This window comes from Triturus cristatus, chromosome 1_2, assembly GCF_964204655.1.
Source record: "Triturus cristatus chromosome 1_2, aTriCri1.1, whole genome shotgun sequence".
Taxonomy (NCBI): domain Eukaryota; kingdom Metazoa; phylum Chordata; class Amphibia; order Caudata; family Salamandridae; genus Triturus; species Triturus cristatus.
This window is the reverse complement of record NC_140580.1, coordinates 978437211-978463910: the sequence shown is the minus strand read 5'-3', so window position 1 is coordinate 978463910 and position 26700 is coordinate 978437211. Positions and strand designations below refer to the sequence as shown.

Here is a 26700-nt window from a genome sequence, read left to right as displayed (position 1 = left end):
GTAGATGTTGATAGATCCCTAGCACCACATTCTATCTGGGGCGTTGGAACTGGGGACAATCGTAATGTTATTTGTATTGGATTGTGGTTCCCAAAGGTTGTGGCCACAGTTTCGGCTTTCAGCAGGCTAACTTCTAAAACGGGGGAGACAAAGACAAAGTTGATTGTGGATGAACAGCCCCTCCCTCTAAATGTCGGTTCAGGGGGGGCATTATCTTTTGTAATTGCGGCAATCTCCATAACATTAGTTAAATTGTGGTTATTCAGGTGGTCCATTAACTCTCTACCCCTATTACATATTTGTCCGCTGCTATGTGAATGTTTACTTGCCCATGGTTGAGATAACTTAGCATTAAAATCACCCCCTAGGCAGATTCCTACTGACTTAAAAGGGTCTTTGGATTTTTCAATAGATGCAATAAAATTAAACAAATTTATAAAATTCATATTTGGAACAGAATGAAAATCCTTACTGTAAACATTGATTGACAAAAAGGAAATTCCCCTATTAAACAATATGCCTTGGAAGTTTTTATTGTCTGTGCGTACAGTTTTTATGCTACCCCCTGTCGCGATATTAACCCAGATTGATAAGCCCCCAAATGTTCGACCGTGCTTGGGGGTTGTTGCTAGAATATTATGACATTCAAACCCCTCAATATGCAAATTCTGGGTGGCCCATGTTTCGTGGAATAAAAGGATATCTTGGTCTCTAATAAATTGTAACCAATCAGGTTGATGAAGTTTAGAGTACCGCCCTGCAACGTCCCAACTTAAGATGCGGAGGTCTGAGCGAGCTGAGGCATTCATTTGCGTGTGGGGAATAGTAAACTTAGTTACAGTTATCGTTTATTTTAGGTACATAAAACCTTCTGTGCCTTGATAGCCAGTCTGCACATTTATTGCGTAGCTGGTCCCATGACTCATGCTGATCCCTCTTTAAGGTTGGTACCCCTGCCAGTAAATGCACATAGGGGCAAGCATCGGGCAGCAAATGCAAAACATCTTGATTTGCCATCGGCGGTTGGTACTTGGAGCGACTGGGACATTACTACTCGGGGTACTAAGCAAACTATTCTGATCTAAGCCACTGGGCCTGGTTAACCCGTTAACGCCAACCCTAGTGGGGTGGGGGTTTGGGACAATTATAGGTTTAGGGGTGGGTACAGTACCATGTCTATCCGAAGGCAATTGAGGGCAACCCCTGAATTGATCATGTGTCATGCTCAAGGTGCTTACAGGAGCAATAGCTCTGGCAATTTGCGGCAGAATTTCAGGGTTTGGAATGCTTGTTACTACCCTTCGCTTTCGCTGGCCACTCACCCGCCACCCTCGTTATCAACTACCATTTTTACATTTCCCATCAATTGGCCAGCACCCCCTATGAGTGTAGCCAGATTATCTAGGCGGCTCTATAATAGAACAAACTTTTTATCAAAATGTTCAGTGATTTGTTTAGTCACCAACACAGTAGCAATGTTCGCGACAGTGTCCCCATAGTTCTCAAGACAAGGTGCTGCTTCAGTCTGTGTGCTAATAGAGCAACTCAGTGTTACAGTCTGTGTAAGCACAGAGGCATCAAGTGCTTCAAGTGTACCACTACTTGACTGGTGCTCGGCATAAGAAATTTGTGGTCCAGGTGCAATGGTAGTGCAGCTGCTGGTACTCTCATTACTCAATTAGCACTAGTCTGCATTTGTATGAGCTGCTGGGTATAGACTTAAAGAAAATATCTCTAGAGGTTGTACTCCTCTGGATGCAGAGTAGCACAGAGTAGGTAGGCAAAATACTGTTTCTCAGACTGTCTGACATTCTAAAGACCAGCAGTTATTTAAAAGTCAGAGCCAAATATTGGCAACAAAGCCAATGGCTGAAGAGGGCTGATCCACGGCCCAATTGTATGTATGTTGTTCTGAAGAGCTGAACTAATATGCAAATGTCACTCTGTCTGATGAATAACTGAAGTGGGCTTACCCAAAGCTCATTTTCTCTAACCACGATTGTGTATTATTTTTACAAAAATATGAGGTTGGTGAGACAGCTAAAACAATCTTTTGGTCAGACCACAAACACAAAATAGATAGAGCACAGGCAGCAGGAGCACAGGGGGTCCTTGGCTCACATGCATAAACATACAGTATTGGTCAAGAGCATCACAGTCTTCCATGAAAGACATGGAGCAAGTGTTGTACTGCAGGACCAGTGCTAGTTTCCTTCAAAGACATGGAACAAGTATGCTACTGCAAGGCCAGTCAGTGCAATCTTCCTTCAAAGACATGGAACACATGTTGTTCTGCAGGGCCAGTGCAAGCACAATTCAAAGACATGGAACAAATGTGGCACTGTAGGGCCAGTGCAAGCTTCTTTCAAAGGCATGGAACAAATATGGCACTGCCGGGCGAGTGCAAGCACCATTCAAAGACATGGAACAAATGTAACACTACAGGGACAGTGCAAGCTTCTTTCAAAGACATGGCATTGCAGGGCCACTCCAAGCCTCCTTTGAAGACATGGAACAAGTGGGGATCTGTGCACCACCATTTAAAGCCTCCCTTAGATACATTGCATAAGCAGAAATACAGAATTGGTGCAAGTGTACCAGCACTGAGGTGTATGAGTGCAAACTTGACTCACACGCACTGCGAGATTTCCACACACAAACAGGTACAGTGTCAGACAGGAATGCACGCTTCCCCGACCCCCATAGATTACATACCTATCTGGGCAGAAACGATGCAATCTTCCCTAGCATACACAGAGCATAGACAGCATCTGCAGCAGCAGTCTAAGACACACACAATTTGGAGCATTTGGGAGAAATTTAAGTTCCCCTCACATGCAGCACAGGTACAAGATGATCATCAGTTGTGCAAGCTAAGATATCATCACATACAAAACAAGTATCACATTAGTAGCAGCATCTAAGCATATTTCAGGCACAAAATACCCATTATAAAATATAGATGTGGGTGAACCATTGAAGGCTCGAACCAGATGCTAGACTCTAGTTCACCTGGTGTTCCTCTTTAGGCTTCAAGCCCAAACGTTGTTGATATTTCTTTTGACTTCTGCTGCTACCCAGTGTTCTAACCTCATGCACCAAGAATGAAAGAGAAACCACTAAAATTTGATGTCAAACAGGAGTGAGAGAGGGATACCAATATAGCGGGTGAATTACTCATTGTGAATCTAGAAAACCTTGGATTAGTCCTGGCTAGGCCCCTTGTTCAAATTGAGTGATTCGAGGTAATTATTTCACTTTATTGTGCTACTTATTTTTTAATTACTACATATACGTGGCCTGTGGATTTAGGCCCACTTCCCACTCCAGTGAAGAAAACTAAAAACCTTGGCGTCCTCATAAATGACTCCTTATCTTTCCATGATCAGGCAAACGCAGTAATCTCTGCTGCCTTTTACACCTTGAGATTAATTTTACAAATTCTCCTGTACATACCAACAAATCTGCAGAAACCAGTGGTCACCTCCTTGGTGTCATCGAGGATTGACTATGCGAATTAACTTTATCTCAATGCCCATCAGCATGTCCTAAACAAGGTACAAACATTGCCGAATGCGGCGGCCCGTACACTTCTAAAAATTCCTAAATACCATTTGGTTTCCAGATCCAGCTGAAAGCTTCACTGGCTCCCTGTGAGGCAGAGAGTGCTCTTTAAGGCTCTCTGCATTGTCTACAAAGCATTGCATGAACAAGGTCCTGAATTTTTCAAGAACAGTTTCTCATGGAACTCACCACCTTGATCACTACATTCCACCTCTGCTAAATTGGTGTCAGTACCCAGGTTCAAGAGCTCCACTTGGGGCGTTAGAGGCTTTGTGTTGGGAGCAGTAAAAGCCTAGAATAATCTACCTCTGTGTATTAAATCAATGCCAAACTTGTTGACATTCAGGAAAACTTTAAAAACCTGGCTCTTTACAGCCTGCTAAAATTGTTCTTGGAACGCTTTTCTATTGTTTTTCAGCTAGCTCCAAGACGCCTGAGGGCATTCAAGCGCTTAACAAGATCATTTAACATAACATAACATATGAGAAATCCTTGAAATACGTACGGATGTGTGTTGAACATAATCCTATTGTTTTTGTCTTAAAGGGCTATACTGTTGCTCTGTGTAAAATAACAATATAACCAACATAAAGTGTGCACATGACAACTAACTTGCCTCCTAGTTCACTTATGGTATTGTCGTTGGAGCACGGATATGGAAGCATGAATGTTGCTAGGTTCATGTTTCAAAACTATCACTTTTATCAATCGCCTGCAGTGATAAAATCTGTGATAAGGTGAAACGATTGCCAAAGAAATATAATTTTTGACTTATGAAGACACTTTATCATATTTTTATATAATATTTCCATGCCAATGTTCCCATCGTTCACCTCATACCTTGGCTCGGCTTTCCCTGTTAATTTGTTGGCACGCCCATTTCTACTACAATATTGTGCATAACAGTTACTCTAGTTACCCCTCTCTCCATATCCCGCTACGGGGAGCAACATCTTATTTTCAAAGATTCTGGCAGGTTTCCATGGGTCTCACAAGGACAACTGTTTCTACATCTGGTTTTAATAAGGAAGAATTGTGTATTAGCCACACCAATAATGTGTGTTAAAGTTATCTGTGCTTTTTTTAGCATAAAATGAAACAAACAACTATTAAATCATTAATTTTAATTTTCTGAGTTCCAGCATTCTGTCCTAAATAAGTCTATGTTCTTTTCCTAGCTGCCGTCGTTTCTCTCCGCCCATCAGGCAGAATGCAGTGATCACTGTGACTGTCTTGTCTTCAGAAGCCACCCAGCAGCATGGGCATCACTACGTCTTTGACCTCTGCTGGGGCAGGCGGCCAGGGCCGAATGGTGTACTCTGCATTTACAAAAGTGGGCATGTGCACTGCTCGGCCATTTGGTATGTGCATATTTAAGCCTTTGCAGTGCCCTCACAGGTGCTTCAGTGGTATTCTGCTGCTCAGAGTCTGGCTCCTACAGCTGAGGGTATCAGACGGAGCTAGCAGCAAGCTCCCTGTGCTGTAAGAGTTCCCGGGGCCCTAGTAAGCAGTGAGCTCATAGAGATTCTTATCAGTCCAAGCATCACTCAAAGAACAAGTGTCACCAATGAGTCATGTCCATTTAGCAGGAAAGTTATCACAGTGTGTTGTGTAGCTGGTATTGCATTTAGGAGCACAATGTCACCAATATGCTACTACAGCAAGGTGTAGTAGCCACTGTCATTAACAGGCAGCACATTATCCATTGAAATTACCACATTTTTACAGACATACAGTTTTACTGATAAAACTATATAGTGCACAATCAATAATGTAATTGTAGTTGCAAATTGTAATTGTATTTATAAAATGCTTACAACCCCTGACGAGGCATTCAAGCGCTGATTCGGCAGGTGGCACTCTGTTCTGCAACCCATGATTAGTACTTAGTAGAATTTTTTTGTGTGCGTTTGTTGAATTAGGACTAAGCTCTTGATTTGTAGTGTGTTTAGTATAGCTTGGCATAGGGATAGAATGATATGATTGGATTTAAAAAAGGGTAGTAGTTATATATTTTTATAAGTAATGGTCATGTGTGCTTGTTAGTTGGGTTACATGGCTCAAAAAGAGGGGTGAAAGATTGATGAGTTCATAGTAGGGAGGATGGAAGTTTTTATTTATTATTATAGCAAAATGTTAATAATGTATACATACATACATATACAGATGATGCTTGGTAAAGTTGTATTTGCATTATTGAACCATTCTATATAAATACTCATATGTACATTGATGTGTCAATATCTACATGGTTTGCAATCCACCTTTATCATGTGGTACATTTTTATGCTTTCAAATAACTGTATATAATTCATACAAACAACAATATAAACAAGCCACCTATGGCACTTATCAGCAGCAGACTCAACCCCCATACACGCACCCACATGTACACAGAAGCAGCAACCCAACACGGTCTGACAAAAATGTGTGAAAATTTGGCGTCAGCGAATATTTGTCATTTGTGCATCACCATGTGGGCATCACCAAGTAAAGTGTCTTGGTAGGTTTTGATCCTATTTAAAACTTTGTTTCCATACAGTTCAGAATTAAAACAAAAACACTTTGCGCTTTCTTAAATGCTTATTCATTTTGAAATATATGTACTGTTTATAGGTATTTTCATATTGTTGTGTTAAAACAAAACTGAAACCATACAGCCTTTCCTTTCACACCAGCAAGATTGTCACATAGTTCAATTAACAAAATCCTCAAACTTTGCCAAAAGTCAGGGTTCTCCCAAGACCATCCTGGAGGGTCAGATCCATGCCAGATTTTTAGCATATCCTCATTAAGATAAATGTAGTTCTATTAAAAATCTGGCATGGAACTGGCCCTCCAGAAACGACTTTGGAGAACCCTGCCATAATGGAAAGAAAAGTTAAGAAGTCTAGACTGACACTTGACCTCAGTCCTCCAGCCACAGCAAATGCGACAAGAGAAAAACTAATTTTAAAGTCATTTTTAATTCTCGTTCACCTTCAGAACCTCAGAATGACTACTTAGGTGCATTCTCAAGGCTCAAGGGTCTGCTGTAGGTGGGCCCACTCACACCTCTGGGACCCCGTGCACTGTACTGGCTACACCACTGCCAGCTGCGCCCCTTAACAAGTTTGTGAATTCATCATGAGCTGTGTATGTGTTGTGATATCTGCACTTTACATCACAGTCCCATAGGGTCCAATCTGGTATTATAGATGATACGCAGATTTTTCCCATGTGTGAAAGACATCTTCGTATTTCTAGAAATATTGCAGGAGGCTTGAGGAATTACCCCAATTCAGCCCATCATGTAATGTCACTCAAAGCATCTAAAAAAAAAAACCTTGAACCCCGTCGGAGTCATATATGAGCGTGTAAATGTGTGTTGGGTCAGAGGGCTAGTCCATATTTGTCCTCAAATAAAAAAATTGTCTTGTAAATATGATGTAGGAGGCAGAGACGTTTTAAGGCATGGGCAAAGTGAGGATTCAAGCAAGCCTGGCTGAAGACGGTTGAAATGCCAGAAACCGGTCCTAGGAAGCTTGTTTCCGGTCCAGGGAAGACATGGCTTGGCAGTTCGGGCTGGACTGTTCCCATGAGGCACAGGGTCAGACTGATTTGCATATGGCCATGTCTGAACTGGGGTGGCAGAGTGGGCTAAAGAACGGTGATGGATTAAACCCAGATCAGTTGACTGGGGGTGAGTGCGTGCAATGTTCAACACTCCGTCCATCATTTCCTTTGGTTTTTGCTTTGTTCGCCATAAGTTGGCAGGGTATGCTCAGACATGAGTCCCTTGCTCACTTTGCCACTGGATTCAAGCAAGCCTGGCTGAAGACGGCTGAAATGCCAGAAACCGGTCCTAGGAAGCTTGTTTCCAGTCCACGGAAGACATGGCTTGGCAGTTCGGGCTGGACTGTTCCCATGAGGCACAGGGTCAGACTGATTTGCATATGGCCATGTCTGAACTGGGGTGGCAGAGTGGGCTAAAGAACGGTGTTGGATTAAACCCAGATCAGTTGACTGGGGGTGAATGCTTGCAATGTTCAACACTCCGTCCATCATTTCCTTTGGTTTTTGCAAAGTGAGCTCTGGGCCAGGGCCCCAGGCTTTCAGGGGGCCTCATGCTAGAGCCAGCTCTGGTCTGCAGGGGAGGCTTGTCCTAATGACCTTGAATACTTCTTAAACAGATGGACTTAAATACAGTTTTCCTTTAATTTATTTTTAATGTGGGTGTTGTGTGAGAGTTTTTTACAGACATTTTGCAGAGAACCGTTGTGTTTATGTTTCATGCAACACCCCTAAAAACGCTTCTTTTAGGTCAGAACCAGACCCGACATATGAGAAATGGGAGGGTGTCTCAGGGTGCAGTAATATTAGTGAGTTGCTGCTGTGTTGAAATATTGAAAACACCTCACTATCCCTGAGCATCAGATGTAAACACATTTAGAATCTGGACCAGTGTGCCTGTGCACTGTGAGTGACCTGGCCGACTAGGGCCTGAAAGAGCTGAAATTGAATCAAATAAATTCAAAGACGTTCCGAACAGGGGCCCCCAAATACCTTTGTCCAGGGTCCCCAAAATCCTTAAAATGTCCCTGGTAGGAGGGAGGCTGAATATTGTAGTAATGCATGTTAGACATGCCATAAGGTGATATACAGTATCCCCAACGGAGCCACAGTGGCAAGGTGCTGTCGTGATAAAGATGTATAGAAGAGACAAATTTGAACCAGCCCACTGAGGCAGTACACCTTCACACTCCCATGTAGGACTTGGCAAACTCCTCTAAGCGCAATGGAAAGAAACAGATTGTTTTTCTGGTAATTTTAGTCTAATTTGCAATCCATACCATAAAATTCATCCTCACCTAACAAAAATTCAACAGACATTTTGTAGTAAATTGAAAGACATAAAACCTGCCTCTATAAAAAAAACAATCGTTCAGCTAAAGAAGGCGTTTTCTGATTCCTTAATTTCATGAAAGTAGCGAACACCTTCCACTGTGCGATGTGTGCTTTGGTGTTGAATATCACCGACGCCTTAAACAAACCCACACATTATATGCTGCTGAAAGAGCTGTGACAGAAGGATGAATGGTTACATGACCAGGCCTTTCATGCCTTTGATGACAACTTCGGGACACTATCACCGAGCTCCAAGGATAGAATAAAACAGATTTTGCACAAGATCACACAAAAGACCTTACTTTATGAGTCTCAGAATCGCAATTGCGTCAATCTCCACCAGAGGCGTCACTAGGGTTGGTGTCACCCAGTGCGGTAACTCATGGTGTCACCCGTGCGATCCGCACCGCTCTAGTGACGCCACTGCACTGGCCAACGCAACGCAAGTCCCCAGATCTCGTCGACAGCCCAGCATTGTGCACTCCTTCCACGAAGCTATGATTTTGTCTTGTGGGCAGTGATGGCGCAACCTCTCTGACGCGGATTCCCATTTTAAAAGTTGCGTCTTAAGTTTCTGATAAGTGTAAAGATGTATTCCTACACCTCTTCTTCTCCTTAGTGCCTCATGCATCGATGTGATTTGGTCACGGCTGTCGCGATACCTGCGCGGGATGTAACCTTTGATTTTCCCTGGTCCTTGCTTCCCCTTCCCTCCCTCCGTGTATTCCTTCTGCTCCCAGGCTGGGCATGTGAGCGACCTGCGTGTGTCTTCGGTCTCCGTCTTTTAAAAAAAAAAATATATTGTTTCCCGCCCGTCGCCATTCAGTATTTATTATTCTGCATACATACATTTAATTTATCGTTCTGAGATTTGTTCCTGAGGCTGATTGGCATTAGATCGCATGATGCTGCAATGGGTGCTGTGTTGTCCGGCGGCCGCCATGGGTTCTGACCTCGTTGGACAGAAATCGGAGCTGCCAGGTCAGTGCCGCCATACTGCCCACACAGCCGTCACTTTTCGTTGTTACATCGAGCACACACACCAACAGCTCACACATTTCCCCACAAGTCAGACGCCTTAATTTAATGATTATCCAGGCACTCCTCTCCAACTTGGAGTTGTCATTTTCACCATGCAAACTCGCTAACCTCCACTTTTATTTTAAATCTCCTTTCCGACTGCTTTGTCCTTGTGCCCGCCACTAGCACCACAGCGCTGCTAAAGGTCAAGTGTTTATTTGTGTTCAGGTTTTCATCACTGCAACTCCTACTCTCCTAAGCGCTCCACCCCAAAACGCTGTACTTTTTAGGTGGTCTCCTGGTGACGCCCACTCATTTAGCAGGTGGCAGCCAGTCCCCGATGTTGTCACCCCATGTGAAGGTGTCACCCGGTGCGGCCCGCACCCCCCCGCACTCCCCTAGTGATGCCACTGATCTCCACCACAAAGCATATTTACTACACCTCCCTTAGAACGCTCTTTGTTCGTGTAATTGGTCACGTCCCTGAAATGCACCACCTTCGTTTGTGCTTTTACAAGATGTGGTGTTTGAGGATCTGAGCAAACGGACAACAGAGGGTGGATGGGAAGGGCGGGGGCAGCAGGCTGACAACAGAGAGTGAGCGGGAGGGGCTGGGAAATCAATTGGGCAATGGAGGACTGGTGGACAGGGCTAGGAGAGCAAACGGACAAGGGTTGATGGGGAAGCAAGAACGGCAAAGGAAGGTGGGCGTGGGGGAAGCAAGAACAGGAACTGAGGGAGGGTGAGAAAGAGGAACATGGAGGGGGGAGAAGTACATGAGAGAGACAGCTGGAAAACACAAGCACTCTTGTGGAGTGCTTAGACAAAAATAAAGAAGTAGAGCCTAAAAAATAGGCAGTTGAAAAACACAAGTAATGCTTCCATGCTCCAGGCCAGGGACAACCACATGAAGAATAAGGAAAGCCTTGGGAAGCTGGTGCTTAAAACGCAAGCAAATGAGAGTGAAAGTGCAGCCAACCAATTGTAAGCAATGGACGGGCTCTACACCCACTGTAAGAGAACAACATGTCTCGCAAAGATCTAAAAAGTGACAGTGCAGAACATTGGAGAGCTCCTGAGGCGCCCACACTGGCTGAGTAAGATATGGGGCCAGTAGATAGCAGGTTCTCCACAAGTCTTTGCTCCATGCTGATCATATCACCACTAGACAGCATTAACTTTGGTATTAAGACTGAGGGGGATCAGTGGATTCCCATGTAATAGTGATATATATATATATATATATATATACAGTGTGGTGAGTATTTTATGTCTGTGTTTGCTCAAAACCAATAAAAGAATTGGAAAGAAATTCAACTCGCTGGGATATTTTCCTAGTTGTTGGCAGATGGCTGGCAGACTTTTGCTTGTGTGTGACCTGAACAGAAAGGTGATTGGGTGTCCCATCCAGGCACCCTTAAGCTGGCCATGGGAAACATGATAGGGCAGAGTGTATATGAACATAAAGGAAGAGAAAGGGCATTGGGAAACAGCAGACCCCTCTAAAAGCCATCTTCTTTGACACCAGAAAGTTGCAATGTTTCTGCCCTTCACCAACTAGATTACTTGACAAATCAACTAGCTGGTGTACTCATGATGTGGACACTGGTGACAGACTTCCTGTCAAAAACAACATTTATAGGCAGTCTGATCATGTCAGAGAGAGCATCCGAGTTGAAGTAAGCAATATTCTAGGATTAGGTGTCATTAAACCCTCAGAGAGTCCCTGTGCCAACTCAGTTGTATTAGCCCCCAACCCTCACTCCAAGGGTGAAAAGAAAGAAATTAGGGTTTGTGTGGACTATAGGGGTCTCAATGCTATCATAAAGACTGATGAACATCCAATTCCTAGAGCAGATGAATTGATTGACAGGTTTGGGGCAGCCAAATATCTGAGTACCTTTGATCTCACATCTGGGTACTGGCAGATAGGTCTGACCGATGGAGCAAAAGAAAAATCTGCATTCTCCACTCCAAGTGTGGATTTCCAGTTTAATGTGATGCCCTTTGGATTAAAGAATGCCCTTGCCACCTTCCATAGGTTGGTGAATAAAGTCCTTACTGGATTAGAATCCTTCAGTACAGCTTATCTGGGTGATATTGCTGTCTATTGATCCACCTGGCTGGATCACCTGATTTACCTTGAGAAGGTCCTTGAGGCTCTGAAAAGTGCAGGCCTCACTATAAAGGCAAGCAAGTGCCAGATAGGGCAGGAAATAGTTGGGTATTTGGGCTACCTGATAGGTAGGCCAAGTTCAGCCACTCCAACCCAAGATCCAGACAATTCAGGAATAGGAAGCTTCAACATTCCAGACTCAAGTCTGGGCTTTCTTTGGCTTGACCGGGTAATTCATGAGGTTTGTGAAGGATTTTGGGTCCATGGTGGCCCCCTCACCTTCAAGAAGATGCTCAAGAAAGTGAACTGGACAGTGAGCTGTCAAAAGGCTTTTGACACTCTAAAGGATGCACTGTGTTCTGCCCTAATCCTGAAATCTTAAGATTACTCCAAGGAGTTCATTGTGCAGACAGATGCCTCTGAGCATGGGATAGGCACAGTCCTAGCCCAAACAAATTGTGAAGAACATAACCAGCCTGTTGCTTTCATAAGCAGGAGACTCCACCCCGAGAGCAGCATTGGAGTGCCATAGAGAGGAAAGCCTTTGCTGTGGTCTTGATCCTGGCCATACCTGTTTGGCATTCACTTCCTAGTTCAGACAGACCACAGGCCTCTCGGATGGCTACAAAAAATGAAAGGTGAAAACCCCAAACTGTTAAGGTTCTCCTATCCTTTACAGGGAATGGGCTTTACAGTGGAATACAGACCTGAGACTGCAAATGTAGATGGCCTTTCCAGGATCTTCCCCTTAGAAGATTTAGGCTCTCCAGGGTAATGTTTTTCATCCTCTTTCCTTTGGCAGGGGTGGTTGTGTAAAGTGCCTCTTTCAACATGGTTGGCCCCTCACGTTTTGCCTGGAACATGATGTGGTTTTGAATGAAAGTGCACAGGGTCCCTGCCAACCAGGCCCCCTGTGCCAGAGCTCCTTCCCTAAAATTGTACCATGATTGGCACAACTTCAGATGCCCCTGTAAGTCCCTAGCGAATGGTACCCCTGGTACCTAGGGCATCAGGACTGAAGAGGTTCCCCGAGGGACCCCCTAACTAAGGCCATGCAAACTGCCACTGTAGCCTGCATTCCTTGGTGCAGACATAAACCACAAAGTTGACATGGTACACTGCACTACCTAAGGTATTGGTAAGTCACCACTCTAGCAGGCCTTACAAGCCCTAAGACAGGGTACACTATATCTCAGGGTTGGGCATAATCGCATGAGCTGAAATTTCCCTACAGTATGTAAGTTTATTCTTAATATTGTAAGTATCTGGGAAGCCATAGAGAGAACATGGGCTGGAAACCTGACAACTCGATTTCCCCAGCACCATGATGGCTTTACTGAACCCAGGAGTGTTTGATACCAAACAAGACTTCCAAATAAACCCACACAGATGCCAGTGTTGGATTTATTAAAACATGTACTCAGAGGGCACCTCAGAGGTGCCCCCTGAATACCTACCAACCCTGGTATGGTCTCTCACTGTTTTTTGGCAGCATGCCTTCACCAGACATGTTTCTGGACCCCTGGGTCGAGAGCCCCTGCTCTCTGGGGCCAGGAACAAAGCCCATCCAGGATGAGCACAGTGCTTGAGAAGGAAGCTTCAAAGGCCTTGCCGCCTTTGTAATGTTACCCCAGCCTCGGCTGCTAGCTGCAGATGGCAGCTCCCAGTTCAAACCCCCACTTTTGGCAGGAGAACTGGCTGGAAAACTAGGTGAGACAAGGAGGTATTCTCCTCTTCACCGCCTCCATCCCCCAGGTGCTGGAGGCAAAGTGAAGCACATTTTCCCATGCCCAGCATCTTGAAGACGGTGGAACTTATCCATTCAGGGATAGGACAATACCCCCTCCCACAGGAGGGTGGCATAATAGAGGGTGTAGACACCCCATGTAAGAAACTTATTGGTACTTGCCTGTCACTCCCCTGTAACACCCCTAAATCTAGTATTTAGGTGGCACCCCCAGACCCTGAAATCAGATTTGTGATGACCTACGAAGTCCGGACACCAAAGAGCCGAAAGCCAGCAAGAAAGAAGAAGGACCAGGGACTGACTTGGCGCCAGCCCTGCCAGTCTGTCTTCTGGCTTTTGCTCTTGCTTCAAAAGTGGACTCCTCCTGCAGGTCCAGTGACCTCCAAAATCCTGGGAGGACTGCCTGACTTCTATAAAGATCAAGAAAATCCTGTGGACAGCGGACCTGTCCAAGGAGAAACCTACTTTAAACCCAAAGAGCTCTGCTCTGACGAACTGCGAAACCGCCTCCGGACTCACCACTGCACCTGACTCCATGGCCCGGCCCAAGTGGCCCTCCGGTCCTGCGAAGGTTCCCCAGCGATTTTGAACTAGAGTCCACCATGGGCCGACCCCTGCCAAACTCTACCTTGATGCCTGCAGCTTCAATCCGAAGACTTTCCCGGACCACGACCTGCACGTGACGTCCCAGGGCTTAGGGGAGCTTGACCATCGGTGTCCCTACGTTCCCTAGCATCAGACATTACCTGGGCAGCTGTGGGTTTTCTTAATTCAGCCTTCTAGCCCGAGCCTGCAGTCTTTCTTCAAAACCGATCTCCCCCATTGATTTGCATTGGGTGCATGCCGCTGTGTTGGCACTCTGCACCCGGCCGCCCCTGTGCCTCTGAGGGTGTAAGTTTGGTGCTGCCTTGTTTTCCCCCTGTGCTTACCTTAACTCCAGGAGATCGACCCCTGACACCGCTTCAATCACCTTTGAGAAGCACATCTTCAGTCACCCCAGTCATTAGTTAATATTGGGCACCCGACTCCGAATGTGACCTCTGCACCCGGCCGCCCCTGTGCCACTTGTGGTGCAGTCTTGGTGCTAACCTGAAGGTTTCAAAAACAACAGTTGATGGACAGACTGCAGAACAATGTCATACATTCACCCCAGTACAGAGATCTGGCCCTAAATCCATCGTTTTTTTGATCACCATGCCATTCCAGTTAGGATCCAGCCATATGCAAATCAGTCTTGACCCTGTGCCTCATGGGAACAGTCCAGCCCGAACTGCCAAGCCAGGTCCTCCCTGGACTGGAAACAAGCATCCTAGGACCGGTTTCGGGGTTTCACTCCTCTTCAGCCAGGATAGCATGATTCCAGTGGCATGGAGAGCACGAGAATCACGTCTGTGCATACCCGTCCCACTCGGGGTGACAAATGCAAAAACAACAGTTGATGGACAGAATGCAGAACAATGTCATACATTCACCCCAGTACAGAGATCTGGGCCTAAATCAATCGTTTTTTTGCTCTCCATGCCATTCTAACTTGAAGGTTGCCTGGAGTTGATCACGCACCCTGAAGACTGAATTAATAATTAGTCGTGTACTTACCTTCAAAACTGCATTCTTGTTTTACTCTCATAGGTTAGCATTGCTGAACTGAAAAATTGCACTACTCTGAGAACAATGACAGTAAGGGAACACAATATGCGCTTGGGATTTATCGGGCCCGCGGCAGGAGAGAGGATCGCTGTGAAATACGATTGATAGAGTGAAAGATTTTGAACTTAGTGAAAGGAGGAGGACTGAAGGATTTCAGAAAAATAATAATTGATTATTTTCAAGTGATTATCTTTTGAACATAGTGAAAAGAGGAGTATTGAAGAAATTATGAGAAATAAGAATTGATGGAATTCAAGCCCTGATGAAGTCCTAAGGGAAGGACGAAACGAAACGCGTAGGCAGAAAGGCTGTTGATCCATAGAAAATGCAACTGTGATCTACAAATCGATTTTGTATTGTCGATTGAAGCAACTCGTTGGTTGAAGAATCAGCAAATTTGAAATAAGAAAAAAATAAAAGGTTACTGAAACCTGAAGGAAAGATTTCATGGACTCTATTTTTTGATGTTCTTTCTAACTGTACTCTGAAAAATTGCACTGTGTCCACTTTTTAAAGTGAAAGTATTTTTATTGAAAAACATACTTACCTTTGAACGTACATCTTGGTCTTAAAATAAATCTAGAAAGAGGCTTATTTTTATAAAAGTGGTGTGAATCTTCTTTTTGAGTCGTATGTCATTTATTCATAACTGTGTGTATAACAAATGTATTAAACTCCTCTGTTTTAGGCCTAAGGCTGCTCGGCCACACTAGCTACCACAAATAGAGCACTTTGGGTTTACATTGAGCCCTATACACTTCTGGGGAAATCGCTGGACTCTTTACACGATATAACCACTTACTGGTATATCACATAAAGAGCCAGCTTCCTATAGAGCCCAATCCAAAATGGGGCGCGCTTCCACAATCATGCAGAAGCTCCCGTGAGGGATTGGGTTGTTAAAGAAACCGCCCAAAAGTCAGGAAGTTGGTCGGTTTCAGCGTTCAAACCAGCTGGAGAGTGCATGCTTGGGCATAATGGAGAAATGATAAAGGAAGCACCAGGGCCCTCTGCAGAGGTTCCTCCACATCCTTCACTGCAAGAGATGATTGCAATGGAAGAAGAGGCAGCTTTCAGGGCCAGAGATGGTCCTTCCACTCCTAAGATTCCTAGAGTACAGGAGCCTGAAGATCCTGAGGTGGATGTTATGGATATGGAGGAAGAAAATAGAAAGGGGCATTTTGTTCAGAGAACAGAACTTTCTGAAGTGCTTAACATTTGCGCAATAAACTAAGTTTCCCTTGCACCAATATGACAACTGAGGATGGGGACTTTTCGGCACAATATTTGATGGCTGAGCAAGAATCATTTCCTTTGCATGCCGCAATTAGAAGAGTCTTACAGCATGAATTAAGGGGCATCTGCAAGTCCTGTTTTCCATGGTTCCTTTCCAAAAGGTATTCTATTGAGCAGTTTTTAAATGAATTACTAGCTACTGTCAAATTGGAAAACCTTATAACAGGATTAACGACTCAGGATAATGTAATTTCCTAAAATGCTTCTTTGCCGGATGCAGTGGGTAAAAAAAGTGGATGTTGCAATCAAAAGATCATATACGGCATCTAATTTTGCGGTGAGAGCATATATATTCAATATACACTGTACAGTCATTGCTTAAGGACTTTCAGCCTCTGGTAGATTGCATGTCAGAGTGTCTAGATTGCATGACCCATCTGAGTTTGATGGAGCAGCAAGTTCAATTCTTGTCAGATGAGTCCTTTAGAGGCAACATCAGGAGCAGCAATTTTGTCTCACTCTCATTTGTGGATGCGAGGATGGAAGGCGGATGCATCTCAAAAATATGTGCTGATCAAATGTCCCTTTAATGGCTTGAGGCTGTTAGGTCAACAGCTGGAGGACATGATCAAAAAAGATAGCAGATAATAAAAATGTGGTTACTCCTATCAAGGCATTCACCAGGGGTAAAGGCTTTGCATATAAGAGAGCATTCCCTTTCTCTACAGCCAAGGGATCATCCCATTCGTTTCAAGGTAGGGGTCGTGGCCGGGGGCCCTCAATACCCCAAATTCAAATCCATCAAAAGGATGACTATAGACCAGATGTTCCAGAAGGCGGGATGATTGAAGTATTTCAAAACAACATGGGCAACCACCATCCTGGATTGATGGGCAGTCAAGGTAGTCTCCAAAGGTTATCGATTTTACTTTATGGAGGTTCTTTCATATCCTTTCAGGATGACTCCTCTACACAACAATCCCATAAGATGTAAGAGTCTGCAGTATATGGTCCAAAAGCTGCTTCTCAAAAAGGCAATTGTCCTGCTCCCTCCCCCAGAAGTTGGAATAGGGGTACTATTCAATTCTATTCTTGGCACAGAAGCCCACTGCGAACTTTCGTCCGGTGTTAGACTTGGAGAGCCTCAAAAAATACCTTGTTCATCAGACTTTCAAGATTGCAACATTGCATAGCATATTCCCATTACTAAAACAAGGGGAATGTCTCACTTATTTAGATATGCTAGATGCTTACCTGCATGTGCCAATCTTCCATTACCACCAGAGGTTTGAGCTTAGCAATTGGTGCTCATCATTACCAGTTTCAAGTCCTGTCATTTAGGTTTACTTGGGCGCCAAGAGTTTTTACAAAGCTTTTGTCTCCTTTGATGGGTATGCTTCATACTAAAGGTCTCCATTTGTACCGCTATGTGGATGATTGGTTTATTAGGTCTTCTTTTTCAAAGGCGAGAGACAATATCACAGAAGTATGCCATTTCCTTGGGAGTTATGGCTTGCTGGTAAATCTCGCCCAAATCCAATCTACAACCAGTGCAGAGACTTCAGTTCATCGGGGCTTGGTTTTGCATGGACATAAGAGACATGTTTCTCTTCCCAGACAGATCAAGCAGACTGGTTGCGCAGATTTCAGACCTCCTTCAGAAGGATCAAACATCAGCTTGCTTATATTTGTGAAGTCAGGGGGTGGCATCAGCACTAGCATTGGTGCCTTGGAGTCGCCTAAATCTGTATCAATTAGACAACCATCCCTTAAGCCAAAGGAATCCCCTCTTCTACGATTTCGAGGCTTTGGTCCCGGTCTATCCACAGATCACAGTAGAGGTTCAGTGGTGGTTGGTGCCAGGGAATTTGCAGATGGAGTTCAAATTTAAATGAGAAACGTCAATTACAATGCAGGCATTACATGGTAATGCCTTTACAATGCAACTATTACAACGCATGTGCCATTACATCGCATGCCATTACAAGGCATGTTCCATTAAAACGCATGCCATTACAATGCATGATATTACAACACATTTTCAGGTAAGTAATGGAGGAGGAGAAAAAGTAAATTTGCCCCCACCGCCATCCAACACATTCCCTGAGGCAAACACCAGTCGGAGTAGGAATACTAATTTTACCCCACCACCATTGAGCACTTTCCCTGAGGCAAGCACCTGTCGGAGTAGGAATAGTAAATTTGCCCACACCACCATCCAACATCTTCCCTGAGGCAAACAAATGAATACCTAGATATTAATAATCTATCCCACCCAAAACCCCTATTTCCCTTGCATCCCGTTCCAGGAGATGGTTATACAAAAACAAAACAAAATAAAAGAAAAAATATTATGCGTTATAATGGTATGCATAGTATTAGTATGCATTGTAATGGAATGCGTTGTAATAGTAGTTTTAATGTATCTCAATGAACATCCGTTGTAATGGTATGAGTTGTAAAAACATGCGATGTAATGGTAGTTGCGTTGTAAAAACTGCGATGTAAAAGTATGCGTTGTGATGGTATGCGTTGTAACGTCATATATTAATTTAAACAGCCCTCCCCTCCAGTCATTTCAACAGATGCAAGCTAAAAGGGATGGGGTGCAGTCTTTAGGGAGGCCAAAGCACAGGGAAGGTGGTCTCTACAAGAATCACAAATTTCCTCCAATTGGATGGAACTGACTGCAGTTATAGCTGCCCTTCTTTGGTTGCTACTTGTGATAATGAATCAAGTAATCTGCGTTCAGACAGACTATCAGATTGTGAGGGCATAGGCGGGGAGGGAAGGATGGTCCCTTCTCTTTATCTGCTGGCCAAGTCATTCAACTGCGCAGAGGTCAATCCAGTCTCTCTCCAGGCAGTTTATCTGCTGGAAAAGGAGGATGGACCTGCTGATCAATTGAGCAGGACCTTCCCCTAATCAGTCTCCCTGTGTCTCTTCTCCCTGGTCTTTCAGGCTGGGCAATAGATGCTTTGCCAGTGAGGAAGCCTCAGGTTCCTCTTTATTGCTTCCCGCCTCTCCCCTTAATACCAAGAGTTCTACAGAAGATTTGGGATCAGGTCATGGTCTTCCTGGTAGTCCCGGGTTGGGCAAGTTGACCTTGGTTTCCACTTTTAAGACAGATGGCGATCGCTTATATGTGGGCCCGTGGACGCAAAGGCTGTGTCTGTGCAAAAACAAAAGACAAATTGCTTTCTGTATTCAATGTATCCATGACAAACCGAATTTAATGTGTGATGATTACGTGCATTTTTGTGCCGTAATACAGTGTAAGCACTACATAGGTGGACCTTTCCCTTCCAGCCATCTCCCTTGAAACAGACGATTCTTTCTCAAGAGTCACTCAGCTGGTTGAATCTGGGGGTCTGGCTGCTGAAAGGTTGAGGTTGTTAGCCCAGGGCTGTTCCTCTAAGTCCCGTCAACTAACCACTAAGAAATCACACAATAGGCATTGGGAAAATTTTGAGAAATGGTGTCATTCTAAACAGTTGTAAATGTAAATGTAAATTGATACTTGTATAGCGCACTACTCACCCGCAAGGGTCTCAAGGCGCTTGTACAAATACCGCTGTGGAACCCATCCTGGCTTTCCCTGTGAGGCGTCCACTCCTGGGCACCGCCAAGGTGGAGGCCAGGCATCCTTAGCGTTGTGGGGGCCGTTGTGGAGATTAAGCAAGCTATTGCCCAGAGTTGCAGAGTGGGACTCCATGATTGGAATAGGCACCGAGGCGAGAATTATCAGGTCCGTGGAATTTTTGAGCCCAAGACCCGCCGAGGCAGGGAATTGAACCCTGGTCCCGGGCTAGACCTCTGCATCAGGGTCTGCCGCTCTAATCATTGAGCCACACTTCTCCACTCCATTGCAGTTCAAACTGTGTGACCCAGTTAGGATCCTGGATTTGTGAGAGATGGGTTTGTTCTCGGGTTTGCAATCTCTATCATCAGAGCTCAGTGGGCAACAATCCAGGTTTTCAGGGGTGAAGGGGTGGTGGCAATGACTCCTTTGGTTTCTAGGTTGTTGAGAAGTTTTTTTCTTCAATGCTCTCATGTCTGTTTCTCGGTTCCTCCTTGGGACTTGCCCCTGGTTCTACAGATTTTGACGGGTGCTCCGTTCGAACCTCTTGACTCTGCGGAGCTCAAGTACCTAACACAGAAGGCAGTATTTTTGGTGGCAATTTGTTCGGGCGAAGAGTTCATGAAAATGCTGCTGTATTATCAGTTTCCCTTTTCATTCGTTTTTCCCCAGACAAAGTGGTTTTGCGCCCAAGTTCAACATTTTTGTCCAAAATCCCATCGACCATTCACTGTTCACAAGATATTGTCCTTCCTATTTTTTCACCCAGAAACATTGTTTGCATTACTTGAATGGACTAAGGGTACTTTCAATCTATTTGCAGAGAACATCGTCTCTGCTTAAGGCCAATTCCCTGTTTGTAACTTTTGAAATTAGAAATGAAGGGTCACGTCGTTCTACGTCTACTCATTCTCGATGGATAAAATATACCATCTTGTTACCTTAGAATAGGTCGAACGCCCCCCACACCACCATGTCACGGGTAGGTCTACCAGGGAATGGCGGCCTCCTGGGCTTCATTTAGAACAGCACCACTGAGGGACATTTGCTGTGCAGCCACATGGACCTCCCCTCACACTTTCCTTTCTCGTTATAGAATTCAGTTAGGAAAAGGTGTATCTACTTCATGTGGGGACCATGTCTTATCAGCAGTAGCTTTAATGTAATATTTTTTTGCTTCATTCATGAGATTATAACACTGTTTTTCTTATTAAATTCATCTGAATTTATACTGCAACGTGCTGTTTATGTTTAGCACGTAATCAATCTGTGTTGCATGGGTATTTCGCACAAGTAAGAACTGGATCGGGGAAGATGGACAAGCAGGTAATGCATCGGTTACTTACCGGTAATCTTCATTACTCCGAGTTCAAGTCTTCCCTGAAACAGTCGTGATTTCCCTACCTCCGGCTCGAAAAGGGATTCATTACGGTGCTTCATATTTTTGTTTCTTGTCTACTTGGAAATAACAGGAAGTGATGTTTGACTACTTCCCAATTGTAGTGGCACCTGGATAATGGCCACCATATTAGGGGAAATGTTTTGAGTTAGCTAGGGAACAATGTCTGTGAGAAGGAGGTGTTATGTCACAGGTAAGGATTGTATCGGGGAAGACTTGGATTCAGAGTACTGAAGATTACCTGTAAGTAAAAGGTGCATCAAGCTTTATAGCGCCATCAAGTGCCTTGAGGTGGGTCCATGGAGCTTGAGGGGCTGCCCGAAGTTCAGGATGTCTATGCTATGACAAAGGGTACACCACATGTCTCGCTTTCCACTCGAATGATAGTTTTCAATATACCAAGTAGTATTGGAATCCAGTGCTTAATTTGTAAAACCATAGGTGTCAGTGGCCACGGGCAGAGCTGTTGAAGATCGCAGTGGCAAGTACCAAGGCTGGATAGTCATGATTACACCTCATGCCTCTTTATCTCATCACCAGACACGCCCTGCCTCTTTATCTCTCTCTTGCAGATTCCATTTCATCCCTGCTTTCTCCCTTTGTCGCTGTTTTCAGTGTTTGCGTTTCTCTTTCTGCTCCTCTGGGTTTTTTTTTCTTTCTTGCTCTGGATTAAAAACTGTTATTTTTCTCTCTTGCTCTATATTAAAGGCTGTAGCTTTTCTCTCTCTAGCTCTAGATTGAAGACTGTTGAGGAAAAATAAGTGCTGGTCCCCAAAAATGAGTGCCGGGTGAGGTCCACCTGCAAATTAAGCACTGCTGGAATCATATGTTTTTCGACATTGGATTAAATTTGATTAATGGGAAATTCTGTGTTTTAAAAGAAAACAATAGAATGAAATCCAGAATACTTGAAAAAAAATCTGAGGGCGGATTCTCAGAAGTCCCCTATTTGAACTTCGGTAAGATTGCCAAGAAAAATAGTTTCTAGTTAAAAGCTGGATAACCAGCCAATAAATAAAAGAAAGTTCATATTCAGGGTCACTGGAATTATGCGATTGTGCGGCCGCAGCAATTTTCACATAATTATAGATTTGCCGCATTTGCCACACAATCCATCATCTGCTGCTTAATCTGCAGATTATAGGAAAAAAACAGCTTTGTTTTTAGTTCAAAAGTTATTACAAATGCAGTGTGTTGCAGCACAGTGGAAGGCCCTTTGCAAAGGTGGACTAGTTACATTTTTGTTGCTTTTTGCTATTAGTGGATGTTACTGTTAAACTGGTACTAATGAGGTGCAACCAATGCCCGGACAATGTTAAGAAGTTTGAAAATCACAAAAAAATGAAGGAATATTATAACAAACTGTGCCACATTATGCCGCATAATTTTCCTTTTCTTGCCACATAATTTACTCACCCCTGCCACATAATTTGGCCCTACCCTGCCCTATAATTCCAGCAGCCCTGATTATATTCCAGGTCGCGAAAAACTCAAGTGGTTAAACTTTCCCATCACCACCATCAGCGCGGTTTCAAGTGAGGACAACCTAGCAGTGACAGACTAGTAAAATTCCATACTACGGAGCCATCTATTCCTTGAACAGCATCTGGATTAGTGTAAATAAGTCACATAGGACTACAAGCCCAAAAAGCATTGGCAAAGTCAATTGGTCTATCTTGAAATTTGAGTCCTGACTAACATGTTTGGGTACGTCTGTGCAAAAACAAAAGAGAAATTGCTTTCTGTATTCAATGCATCCATGACACACATAATTTAATGTGTGATGATTACGTGTATTTTTTAGTGCTGTAATGCAGTGTAAGCACTACATACGAGGTGGAATGATACACCAAGCAGCCAATGGGTGAGGTGAGAAGGAAGTACTCCTCTGGGCTGAACCACAGTATGCCCTGTGGATATTTCAAAGAATTGGTAACAAAAGGTCTACAGACAAATGCATTGTAAAGCCAGACCTAAAAAGGCAGCAGAGCGATTGGGAAGTTCCTACACCAACCTTAAGCTCTTTGTCTACATTATGTGGGGCCAGAGTACCCTTGTAGGCTACAAGCTTTAAGACTGGAAATGGGCAATGCACAAATGTAAAGCCGAGCTGTCTAATAACCCCTCTCTTGACATACTATTCAAAATGGAGAAGCAACCTGAACAGTTGTATGTCACACAGTGAGAATTCCTTTAAAACACCCCCAACGACGAATAATCCGGATACTGCAAGCCACAGAAACACAGGCCCATAGGAGCTGGAGCTAGGGGCGTGGGAGGTGCAGCAGCACCACAGATGTTTGGATAACCTTAAAGGAGAACACTTTGAAATTTCTTAACGGATGCCCTCCATGATTGTATTGCAAAGTGCAATGTTTTTTACCTGACTGTCAGATGGCTGCTCCTTACCAGCTGCTAATTCTATCAGCACAGGGGCATATTTATCAATATTTCAAGCAACGCAGCAAGCTGCGTGAAAGGGAGAGGGCAGGAGTGCACTGTATTTAACATTATAAGGCTCATTTCTGCTCTCTGCCTGCGCTGGCACACAAACTGCTGCCCAGCGCCAAGGCAGGTGCCCTTGCACCATAGAGCAAGGGTGTCTGCATTGTAGGCAGAATTGTTTTTGTGCAGCAAGCGACACCTTCCTGCACAAAAGAATTCACAGAGGCATTTTTCTCTTTCCAATTGTGCTGCAGAATGCAGCACACGTAGAAAGAGCAAGCAACAAGAAGGAATCAAGATATTTCTCCTTGTTGTGCCTGTGGTGGGGAGGCGCACAATTCTGATGCATTTCCAGGTCTGGTAATGTAGGTAAATCTAGGAATGTGTCAGAATGCATGGGAACACCCACGCTCCACCCATGGCACCCCTCCCTGCCACAGAGAAACACAAGGCAGTGATATGCTCTGCCAGGCACTACTTTAGATTTATCAAGGCACGCAGGGCCATGCAAGGATGCCCTCTGGGGCATGGTAAATCTCATTTAGGTTTTGCATCGCCCTCGTGTCCCCCTACGTGGCGCGAGCACGTCGCAAAACCTTGATAACTATGGCCATAGGTTTTACTTTTACTGACTTACAAAGAGAAGGCATATTGTAATTGCACACTCCTGACAACCTTGATGGAGTGCAGGGGTGTGGGAAAGGCTACCATATGTCAATGTTTGCAGTACACATGCAAATCAAAAAAATCTACTGGTTTCACAAACTAAACAAACTTTTCAAGAATTACAAGAATTGTCAGCAATATTGAAACATAGTGGAGCTCATTATCACACCCACAGCACGGGAGGCGGTAATACCACATGCGGTAAATACGAATTCGGTGCGGTATTACACACCCATTCCGAATTCAGCATTTTAGATGAGACATAGCTGGATATTAACAGGTTTCCCCTTGTTCTGCAAAATTCAGAATTGTGTAGTTTTTTAACATGCTAATTTGTGCTGTGAGAAAGTGCAGTATTTTCGCACAAATTGGAGGTACTTGGTGTACATTGTGAAAATTAATTACTTCTTAGAAACAATAAATGTAAGCACTTTGCAACACAACTGGTTATAATTGCATTTACTCTGAATGTAGCCAAGCCTCTCAGGCTGTTGTTTATAAAAATGGAAAAGCAAGATGAGGCGTTCTGTTTCTATCCCGTGTTAACACATCGTGGTCGCTTCTCTTCGAGCGCATGGATGCCCTGCTCGGGCTCCAAGCGCTATACAGAAAAATCTGATGAGACATCGGAAGAGCATAGTGCTCATTTGACAACGGCAAATTCTAACCCTAGAGTTCACTTCTAACAGGAAACTAAAAGGTATTCATACAGGTATCAGAGAATCTTACGTATTAGCATTAATAACTTGATGGCTTATTGGTCACATCAAGCCAGGTGGATATCTAAGTCCTGGCGTGCCATACCTTACTGTTATGTACATCAACGAGGCTTATATTAGCGACTCTAGAAGGATGAAAGGCTGGCACGCTCCAACAGCACCTAAACCTGTCAACAACTGAACACTCGCACCTCACATACATTTTCAACTTGAGAGTGAGACCTGCTGTGAAGGTCACACGGGAATTTCTGCAGCACGTGCATTAAATCACTGAGGTATGGCATCAAAACAAGCAGCAGTACTTACAATAAATACCTTGCTCTCGATCGATCCGCTGCTGCTCTGGCGGCTAGTAAACTTTAAACCGGTCAAGGTGCGCTCTCTGACACAACCCAGGAGGAATGCCGCTTCGTCTGCCCAGCACGGCTCTTAAAGCCGGTGTTACCGGCACACTCCGCCCACTCCTGTCAGGGGCCAATGGCTCTCCGTGTGGGCATCCTGGAAGCTTGACCCTAGCGTGGCCTCGTGGGACCCGCCACCCCGGAAGTCAGGCCTGCCAAGTGTGCTGAGGTAGTTTGTGTCAGTCACACTCAGTGCCAAGTTCCTATGTGGTCCGTCGGCTAGACTGCCGACTTTGGTGCTGGAAACCAGGGTTCGAGCCTCGGGGTCGCATCCACATCCTGTGATTCTGGGCAAATCACTTAATCTCCCCGTGCCTGAATGTGTAATGTAAATACGGTGCTCGTGTAAAGCACTCCAATACCTTCGGGTCGAGTTCGCGCTACATAAATATGCAAACAAACAAAAAATGTCACGCAGTCGGTGCGCTGTTCCCTGCTTGGCACCAGCAACACTAGCGCGTCTGCCGCCAAAATTCCAAACGTCTTAGGAGTTCGAGAAACACATATCAAACCTCTATGTGTTTTAACGTTAGTTATCAGAGGCGAGTATCAGAGAAGGAAACTGGGCTATTTATCACCAGGTCTGAGCCTTCTAAAGGCAGGCAGGGATGGGCAGGGTCAGACACGTACCAGATGCGATTTACAGATTAGTTCCTCTGAAACACTGGCTGCACTTTAGGATAATAATGAGTTAGAAAGCAGGGCAAAGATAATTTGACAGGCTAGTAGGGCTGGAGTAGAGTCAGTCATATGTGAGGCAGACACTTATAGACAATTCAGTGCCTCTGGAAGCCTGGTGAGGAAGAACAGTGACAGCGCAATTCATTTATAGTTAGGCAAGGTGATGCCTCTAACAACCTGGTAGGGCAGGGGCAGGATCAGTTAGTTACACATCAGGCAAAGGTTTTTGACAGGCAGGCAGCGAGGATATAAAGCAAAACCAAAGGGGATTATGGACGGAGTGTTGAACAATGCAAGCACTCACCCCCAGTCAACTGATCTGGGTTTAATCCATCATCATTCTTTAGCTCACCACGCCACCCCAGTTCAGACATGGCCATATGCAAATCAGTCTGACCCTGTGCCTCATGGGAACAGTCCAGCCCGAACTGCATCCTGGGACCGGTTTCAAGCTAATCAGCCGTCATCAGCCAGGCTAGCTTGAATCCAGTGGTAAAGTGAGCAAGGGACCCACTGGGCATACCCTGCCAATTTAGGGCGAACAAAGCAAAACCAAAGGGGATGATGGACGGAGTGTTGAACAATGCAAGCA

General features: G+C 44.6%; 1 protein-coding gene across 5 annotated transcripts in view; it reads right to left on the bottom strand.

Moving 5' to 3' along the window:
- LOC146868499 (ectonucleoside triphosphate diphosphohydrolase 8-like) overlaps positions 1 to 25971 on the bottom strand; it is a 465720-nt gene extending 439749 nt beyond the window's left edge. For 2 of the 5 annotated variants that reach the window (XM_085610693.1, XM_085610720.1), the window contains exon 1: positions 25333 to 25432. The gene's annotated coding sequence lies outside the window, so the exon portion shown is untranslated. Of the gene's footprint in view, positions 1 to 25332 lie in introns of all 5 variants that reach the window. The other 3 variants (XM_085610684.1, XM_085610701.1, XM_085610710.1) reach the window with 3 other exon arrangements.
- Positions 25972 to 26700: the final 729 nt, after the last annotated feature.